We start from the raw sequence: 10112 nt of genomic DNA, 5'->3' as shown, positions 1-10112 counted from the left end.
GTGATAAGTTATGCATAAGTTACATGTCATACCAGTTTTTCAATACATTTTATCATACATAATTTTTCAACGCATCATAACTTTTATGCATACAATACAAAATTATGTATACAATTTTTGTTTCTTGTCATGAAAATAAAAATATTGTTATGTAACAATAAATTATGTATACAACAAAGCAATACTTTTTTATGCCACATCTTAAGTTCAATAAGTTATGTATACAAGTTAGCAGCAAAAAAATTTCGAATGCCCACAACTTGTACATCGTAAGTTATACAAGGTAGCAATAACTTATGCAGCACGACATAAGTTATGCACACAAGGCAGCAAGTTTTTCCATACATTTTATCATACATAAGTTTCAGCGCATCAAAACTTTTATGTATACAGTACAAACTCATGTATACAATTTTATTTCTTTGTCACAAAAATGAAAATAAAAACTTATGTATACACTAAAAACTTATGTATAACGTGCATGATATAATTTTTCGTCGAGCCCCTAGCGGCCCACAAAAGAAAGGGAATGATCTTGATGCTCCTAGGCCGCTAGTGGCATTCAGCGCAGTCGACCGAAAAAGAAAGGGAATGATTCCGAAGCCATAAATGGGATCTGCCCAGGTTGTCGGAAATCATTTGCTAGTTGCTGTCCTGGGGCGGGCGCGCGTGTTAGCAAGACCCTTAGGGCAGTCCCAATCCAGACTTTATCACGAAGTCTAAGCCTCCTATTTATTGTATTTTGTTGATGTGACAGTATATTTATGGAAGAGAGAGGAGAGAAATCAAGACTCCAAATCTTATTTAGACTCAAGTCTTCACGGAAATCAAGAATGAATGTGAGAGAGACAATTGGGCCATATAAACTAAAGTAACACACTTTGCATTGTGAAATATAGTTTCTTGTGATGGAGTCTTTGAGGCCTTAGACTCTATAAGTGGAGTCTGCATTGAGACTGCTCTTATGGTTGCCGGCCAAGGACCAGTCCAAGAAGTCCAATGGCATATCTTGAGCCTGAAAATTGTTTTCTGAGTACTGCAGATTAGGCAGCTGTTCTGTATTTTTGGACAGTACTTGCTTCTGTCTTCATCATTTAGTCCCTGGGACTTTAGCATCTATAAATTTCCAAATTTGAAATACTCCTTTTTTTCTCTAATTTTGTAACTAAAAGACAGATATACACTGTGCAAAATACGCAGATGAAGACAGCACTCTTGGCTGAACCATTGCTTTCACCTTAGCACAAAGTAATCTACTCATATCAGACAACACCGTTTTGCGTTAGACTATATGGGTAGGGATCTGAATGATCTAGTTTGTTACAGTAGGATAGTGTTACTTTTCTATATCTCTATTTCAAGGGTAGATTCGAGATCACCATGTACTCTACATAAAACAGCCCTGATACTGAATACAGATTATTAATATATATAATCCAAAATTTGCTTTATTTTTATAGATCAAATTTGGAACAACTGTAACTCGTGCAGCTGTGCCACAGCTTAGATCCTCGTGCTACGACATAGTATAGAAACTAGATAAGGGTTCTCTTATATATACCCTTCTCTGTCTAACACATGGAGTAATTTGCCTGCAGATCAATAATTTGTAGCAATCGACAAAGGCCTTTTGCTGGCATACAAAGGGCCCTCATAGGTCCTCCCCCGTATACATCTGTTATGTCCCTGGCTGGACGGACCTGTGTTGGACGGAGGAACGTGGCGCAGGTTGTAGCTATGGTGGGTGGAAGGGCGAGGTCCAGGACCTCTACGGGTCGGCGCCGTCTGCGACGTCGCCGGATAACTGAGAGAAGGAGACGGGGAAACAGAGAAGAGGCTGGGAAGCTAGATATTTCTTACTAACTGAATACTCCAAAACCGATACAATTCGTCCCTATATAAGTTTATCTCTAGCAAGGCAAATATAACTCAATCTCCTAAATCTACTCTGACCGAAACGGCCATATCTTTCTGTTGGACTTGCAGCCGAAGTTGTAGATCGTCTGAGACTCCTTTAGCCACGATTGTTGCCGGACTCCTGCGGCACGAGCCTCTTGTTGTGGTGCTGATAGGTCTTGCCGGTCATAACATCTCCCCCCTGGAGCAACAGCTCGTCCTCGAGCTGGTAATCAGGGTACAGTCGCTTGAAATCGTCCAATGCCACCCAAGCGGCTGAAGAAGCATCCTGATTGAGGACAGACACGCCAAGCCACTGCACTAACACCTCATAACGACCACAGGCAAGCCTACCTCGGAGAACCTTGGCTGGTTGAGGACAGACACGCCCATGCTGCACTGGTGGCAACGGAGCTGGCGCCACAGGAGGAGTTCCGTGAAAGGGCTTGAGCAATCCAACATGGAAGACATTATGCAAGCGTGCTCCCGCTGGCAAGTCCAAGCGATAAGCCACCTCGCCAATCTTTTCTGCCACTTGATACGGCCCAAAATATCGTGGACCGAGCTTGCCACGACCCTGCACACCGAGAGAGGCCGCCGGCCAATGAAGCAAACGAAGCCAAACCCATTGGCCTACTTCAAAGGATAACTCTCTATGCTTCTTGTCATACTACACTTTAGCATACTGCTGTGCCTGCTCAAGCCGATGACGAATTTCAGCAATGAATTCATCTCGCTCAAGTAACTGCTGCTCGACCGCCGGCAAGCGGGCTTCACCCTGTTCATAAGCATGCAGCGCAGGGGGATCACGGCCATAAACCACCTTAAAGGGCGAAGTCTTTAGTGATGCCTGATAAGAAGAATTATAGCAAAACTCTGCCCAAGGAAGCCAGCGAACCCACTGTCTAGGCCGGTCACCTGTCAAACAGCACAAATACATAGCTATGATTTTGTTAGTAGCCTCTGATTGTCCGTCAGACTGAGGGTGAAAAGCAGATGTGAACTGCAAATGGACACCAGTAAGACTGAATAACTCCTTCCAAAAATCACTTGTGAAAACTGGGTCCCGACCGCTCACAATAGATGCTGGCAGCCCGTGTAGGCGAACAATCTCCTGAAAAAAGCCTTTGCCATTGATGCAGCCGTATAAGGATGTCCCAAAGGAATAAAATGTGCATACTTGGAAAAACGATCCACCACTGTCAGAATAACTGTCTTGCCATTTACCCGAGGAAGAGCTTCAATGAAATCCATGGCAATGTCAGACCAAACTGTTGATGGGATGTCTAGCGGTTGTAATAACCCACCCGGCCTTAGATGTTCTGTTTTATTTCTCTGACAAGTCTCACAGTTCCGCACATACTCCCGCACCAGACGACGATCCCCCGGAATGTGAAAATCAGAACGGAGGCGGTGGAGAGTTTTCTGGATACCCTCATGCCCCAGACCATGAGCAAATTCCAGCAAGGAAGGAACAACATCATACGAGGCCGGAACAAACACCTTGCCATTCTTGAGCAGCAGCTGATCCACCATTTTCCACCCTTCTATACTTTCCTGGGCTTTAGTCTTGTACTCCCGTAGGGACTGATCTGCCTCGAGCAATTGCCTGAGTGTATCAAAGAAAGAGAAAACTGGGACGGACAGAGCAGTGCATAACGCAGAACTTTCCTCATCGCGACGAGAAAGAGCATCGGCCACAATATTTGAAACCCCAGGTTTAAATTCCACACGGAAATCATATCCCAATAATTTAGTGGCCCAGTGATGCTGTGGAATTGTTGAAAGGCGTTGATCGAGCAAGTATTTCAGACTGTGATGATCTGTACGGACGATGAATTCTTGGCCCCACAAATAAGGTCGCCAGTGCTTGACTGCTTGTACTAACCCAATGAGTTCACGCTCGTACGTGGCCAACTTGGCATGTCGAGGCGTGATGGCGCGACTGAAGAAAGCAATAGCCCCCGTTCCTTGATGGAGCATAGCACCGAAACCCGACCCAGAGGCATCACATTCAACAATGAAAGGTGTACTAAAATCTGGGAGGTGTAGGACAGGAGCACTGGATAGTGCTTTCTGTAGGGCGCTGAAAGCTGCAGCGGCTTCCTCGGTCTAGCGAAATCCCTCTTTCTTCAATAGCTTGGTGAGAGGTGCAGCTATCAGCCCATAGTCCTTGATGATGCGGCGATAATACCCGCCCAAGCCAAGAAATCCCCGAACAGCACGCACTAACTTGGGCTGCGGCCATGACAAGATAGCTTGCACCTTGCTTGCGTCCATAGCCACTCCTTGGGCCGAAATAACATGGCCGAGGTATCCCACTGATGTTTCCCCAAAGGAACACTTAGACTTCTTTAGAAAGAGCTGGTGTTGCTGTAAAGCCTCAAATACCGCCTGAAGATGCAGCAAGTGTTCAGACCACGATTTGCTATATATCAAGATGTCGTCGAAAAATACCAGCACAAACCGTCTGAGGAACGGCTTCAAAACTAAATTCATCAAAGCTTGAAAAGTCACTGGAGCATTTGTTAGGCCGAACGGCATCACCAAAAATTCAAAGAGGCCCTGATGAGTGCGAAAAGCCGTCTTTTCCACATCGCGAAAGCACATACGCACTTGATAGTACCCTGAGCGGAGATCCAACTTGGTGAAGAACCGTGCACCACGCAGCTCGTCAAGTAATTCTTCCACAACTGGAATGGGGAATTTGTCTTTGATGGTAGCAGCGTTGAGAGCCCAGTAATCAATACAAAGGCGCTAGGAACCATCCGGTTTCTTGACGAGTAGCGCAGGAGAAGAGAAAGCTGATGAGCTGGCTCGAATGATGCCTTGGAGGAGTTCTGCACACTGTCTCTCAAGCTCATCCTTCTGAAGATGAGTGTACCTGTAGGGCCTGACTGCAACTGCTTTTGTACCCAGTTTAAGGCGAATCCGATGCTCAATGGCTCGCTGTGGTGGCATGCCGTGGGGTTCTTTGAAAAGGCTGTCGAAAGACTGAAGCAGTTCCGGCAGTAGAGTGCCTGGTGGCGTCTCCAAGGATCGAAGGACATGGCCGGACGGCCGGTCAATGCCACACCACTGGATTCTCTTGTCTGCTACCCGGAACATAAAGGTCTGCTCCTGGAAGTTCCATTGTATGTCCCCTAATTGACTCATCCAGCTGACTCCTATCACCATATCAAGGGAGCCCATAAGCAGTGCGTGTGAATCAAACCAGAAATAATCACCACCAACCTTGCCACGCACCTCAGCTAGGCGTCCCGGGCTACGGACGTGATCACCGTTCCCCACTGTAACATTAAGAGCTTCACTTGTGTCCAGAGGGATACCCAATTCCTGGACAACTCGGGTATTGATGAAGTTCTTTGACGAGCCAGAGTCAAGAAGAGCCGTGAGCCGGCGGCCTCCAAGGAATACCCAAATCTTCATCGTCGGGGCTTCTCGGGGTTGGATGCCCGTGAACGCGTGCAAGGAGATGCTTGGTGGCTTTTTGCTCTCGGCGCGAGGGGCCGAAGGCGTGTGGAGGAAGTGTAATTCAGGTTCTCCAATGTCCTCTGTGGTCTCGTTGTCATCGGCATCGTCCGGCACGATCTCGATCACTGCTAGTTGTTTACAACGGTGTCCAACGACATACTTCTCGGGGCAATTGTAACATAGCCCCTCTGCGCGGCGCTGGGCCATCTCGGCAACCGTGAGCTGACGGCGAGGGAGCGACGCTGCACGTGGTCCTCCTGCTGGGTGGCCGGCAACTGATTGGGAGGCCGGAGCCGGCCCTGTGTACACCCCGGCCGGCTGGCCGCCGGGAGCAGCGAGTTGCCCGCCCGGTCGGAACGACGCGCGACCGCTATGCCACTGTGACGCAGGTTCAAGGGCCAGTCATTGCTCGAAGGCACGAGCGTAACGGATGGCATCGTCCAGTGTCGCCGGAGATTGTATGGCCACGTCTGTCCGCAAGGGATTGACGAGGCCCACGATGAAGAGTTGAACTTGCTGGCGTTCCGAGAGTTCCACCTCACAACAGGCGAGCGCTACGAACTGCCTTGCATAATCCTCCACCGTGCCAGTTCTGCGCAAGAGAGAGATCTCGCCTAGAGGTGACTCTGTGATGGCCGGCCCAAATCGGTGATGTACCAGTTGACAAAAGCGACGCCAATCTGGTTCGCCCTGTGTTGTCTCAAGCCGGTAGTACCAAAGCTGTGCTGCATCAGTCATGTGCAGTGAGGCCATCCAGACCTTCCTGTGCTCGAGGTGTTGTGGCCTCTAAAGTACAGGTCACAATGATTGATCCATGGCAGCGGATCACTAGTTCCATCATAAGATGGAAACACCATCTTGGGCTTGAGGAAGGACTGTTCGTCCTCCACGAGATCCACGCGCGGAGCCCCATATTGTGCCTGCACCGGCGGTGGTCGTGGAAACGGTGGCGGCGGCGGCGGCGGGTGCCGCGGCCTCGGGCCAAGTACTCCGTCATCCTCTGCTGATTTCTGAGTGTCGCTCGAGCTGGACGAGCGATCGCCGACTTCCAAGCGCTTAACTGCGACAATGACGGACTTGAGATGATCGCCCGCTTCCTTCATGGTCTGCTGCAGCGACTCCACAGAAGTCGGCAGTGCCACCAAGGAGGCGACGCTAGGGACCAAGGGCTCCAAGGCAGACATCGTGGTGTTCATCTTCTCCATGAGAGTCTTGAGATCCTCAATCGGTTGTTGGAGAGCATCCATGGTGATCGATGGGTCTGAGCAATCTGATACCAGATTGTTATGTCCCTGGCTGGCTGGACGGAGCTGTGTTGGACGGAGGAACATGGCGCAGGTTTTAGCTATGGTGGGTGGAAGGGCGAGGTCCAGGACCTCTGCGGGTCGGCGCCGTCTGCGACATCGCTGGATAACTGAGAGGAGACGGAAATAGAGAAGAGGCTGGGAAGGTAGATATTTCTTACTAACTGAATACTCCAAAACCGATACAATTCGTCCCTATATAAGTTTATCTCTAGCAAGGCAAATATAACTCAATCTCCTAAATCTACTCTGACCGAAACGGCCATATCTTTCTGTTGGACTTGCAGCCAAAGTTGTAGATCCTCTGAGACTCCTTTAGCCACGATTGTTGCTGGACTCCTGCGGCACGACCCTCTTGTTGCGGCGCTGATAGGTCTTGCCGGTCATAACAACATCGTCATGCCCTCTCTTGGTCATTTCATTTATTTACAAAAAAGTTCCATTTCTTTTGTTGAGAGTACTTGTATTGTATGCTAAGCTCGTGCTTGCAATGGGAGGTATCTTGAATGAAATTATCAGTTTTGCTAGTCTGATAGCTACTGGTACAGCTAGAGGGGGAGGCTGCGGATTGATATATCAAACACTACTGTAGGGCAAAAAGAGTAGGGGCCAGCATAAAGTGGCGGCGGATAGATTTGCCTGATGCACCTTGCTCCGAACCTGGCAGGACACTCCACCCATGACCCATCAATGAAACGCTGGAGTCACGCCTTTAGAACCTAATGACCCTCATTCCTTGCATTGTTGTGCCATGCTAACCGCTAAGCATGCGTCAGGTGTTGAACCTAGCACCTTGCACCACGGATCACAGACTACTTGCTGTAGCTCGATGTGCGAAGAATTTTTTTATTTTTAATACGAAATTATACTACTTTAATTACGGAATAATACTCTAATCCTGTGAAATATCAAAACTAGGTCCCTTTCGTGACGAAATCCAAATTTCATCTACCCATAGGATCAAAATACAATATTTCTTCTAATGAGGTGACGAAATACAATATTTACATCCAATCATCGGATGAAATCTAATTTCGTCGGACCAGTGGACGAAAAAGGAAATGTTTGACAATTTTCATAGGACCTGCATGACTAAAACTAGATTTTGTCTACTCATTGGATGGAATTTTATGGGACGGGAAGATGAAATCTAGTTTTCATCTAACCAACGACGAAATTTAGTCTGCTTTGTATCCAGCAGCTTTAAGTTCCGATTTTTAATAGAAATTTAAACACCTTTATGATGTTTTGCGCAAAAACAATTGTCACATTTTTGTAGTACAATGTTCCCTATACTTAGTGGTAAAAAATTTTCCAAAGATTTTACCTTACATTTGGTAAAATCTTTGGAAAAAAATGGCAAAATAGGCACTTTGGTCCTTCAACTTTACTCCAATGGTCAATTTGGTCCCTCAACTTTCAAAAAGACTAATTTGGTCCCTCAACTTTTGTTTTTAGGTCAAATTTGTCCCTATACTGATGTAATGCTCCATAATACCATGTGACTAATGTTAAAAAGTCATCGTTACACTTAGCTATTTCCTCTCCTTCACAATTTGCATGTTTAGCAGTGGTGCAACAAGTTACGTGATGTTCTTATGTAATCTAGACTAAATCAAATACGAAAGGGCATTTCAACAAATACGACAGGTATTAAATCAGCCGACAGAATAATAGATCTATTGTGATCTATTATTGATTAATTACAACTATACAATAATTGAAATTGAGTATGAGAAAGAGCTAAGGGTAAAAATGACTTTTTACATCTATCTCATGGTATTATGGAGCATCACATCACTATAGGGACAAGTTTGGCCTAAAAACAAAAGTTGAGGGACCAAATTGGTCTTTTTGAAAATTGAGGGACCAACTTGACCCTTGGAGTAAAGTTGAAGGATCAAAGTGGCTATTTTGCCGAAAAACATTTGCCACTAATTACAGGGAACCTTGGACTACAAAAATGTTTCATTTGTTTTTATGCAAAGCATTATAAAGATGTTCAAATTTCTACTCAAGAATAGGAAATGGTTGTCCAAGATGAGACGTCGACCTGTGATGATGCTAATAATGACCCAAGTTACGTTGGCCTGTGATGGTTGTGATGTCCTTCAAAAAAAATTGTGCAACAAACTATATGAAAAAGTATATCATTTTCTCTTTTCAAAAGTTCATCTGAATTACAAATAATTAGCTGAGATATTTAACTACAAATTGTGCAGTAGTTCCTGTTTTGACGTGGGCATTCAAATGCATGTGTATTACTTACAAGCTAGAGGAAGTAAGAAAATGATGACAAGTATACTAGTTTTTGGCTTATCTTGTTTAGTCATCTGTGTATTACCTTCGTGCTTTAATAACTTCACCAAATGCCACCTTCATTTCAAGCAAGGTTCTAAATAGCCGGCTATAGCCTGCTATTGCCTTTAGAAGAGAAGAAAACTAGGATATCAATCTCTTAGCTCTAAAAGGCTAAATCCACTAATAGCCGGCTATATTCCGCTATAGCTGCTAAATTATGGGTTATTTAGCCAGCTAAACTATATAATTAGTCTTTATTTATTATTAGTTTAGTATTGAACTTCATCATTTACAAAACTTAGTATTTCATTAACAATCACTATGTTCGCTTGGCTGTGGCTGGTGGCTAGTGTTGATTTGTTATAAGAGAAAAGTACTGTTGTCTGGCTAGTGGCTGGTGCTGATTTGGTGTGAGGTAAAAGCACTACTGATTGATTGGCTAACAAGCCAAGAGAAAATGTAATGAGGGGATGAAGCCCAAGACGTACTTCAGTACATAAAATTTTCTTGATGCATGGTGTTAAAATTGAAATACATAACTGTGAGAAGTTTCTAGAAGATTAGAGAGTATGTATGAACGATGGTTACCATGCTTCATGATGAAATATGGAATTCTCTAGAAATTAGATATTTGTATGGTTACATAAGCATGAGAAAAATTCTAGAGTTACATATCTTATAAAGAATTGTGTAGACGATGGACAAATGACAAAACCATGTGAGCCATGGAGTCCAATAAATAGAGGTGCTCCCCTCCCATCTTACCATACCATGCATAAAAGGTCTCACGTATAAGATGACAATGTTGCCATGTAGTGTAGTAGTGTAGGGTAGCGACATAAAGAGCGAATAAAGAGTTGTGTTGTACTAAGTTATGGTGAATAAAGAGTTGAGTTTCCATATTGATTTGGTCTCTTGTATTAGTGTCTAGGTGGACGCCGGTTTCTCAACACATAGTATTTAGAGAACCGCTAAATGAGTTAGCTAGGCTATAGCCCGCTATAGCCTTTCGTAGTCTCTATAAACACCAACCGCTAAATGTTTTAGCCCGTTATTTTAAACACTGATTTCAAGGTACCTCAGCCACCGACCACGCACCATGCTGCCTCGTATCTCCAGTCTCCACCATGCTAGCTA

Source organism: Panicum virgatum, chromosome 1N (genome assembly GCF_016808335.1).
Source record: "Panicum virgatum strain AP13 chromosome 1N, P.virgatum_v5, whole genome shotgun sequence".
NCBI classification, from domain to species: domain Eukaryota; kingdom Viridiplantae; phylum Streptophyta; class Magnoliopsida; order Poales; family Poaceae; genus Panicum; species Panicum virgatum.
Note: the sequence above shows the minus strand (reverse complement) of the source record.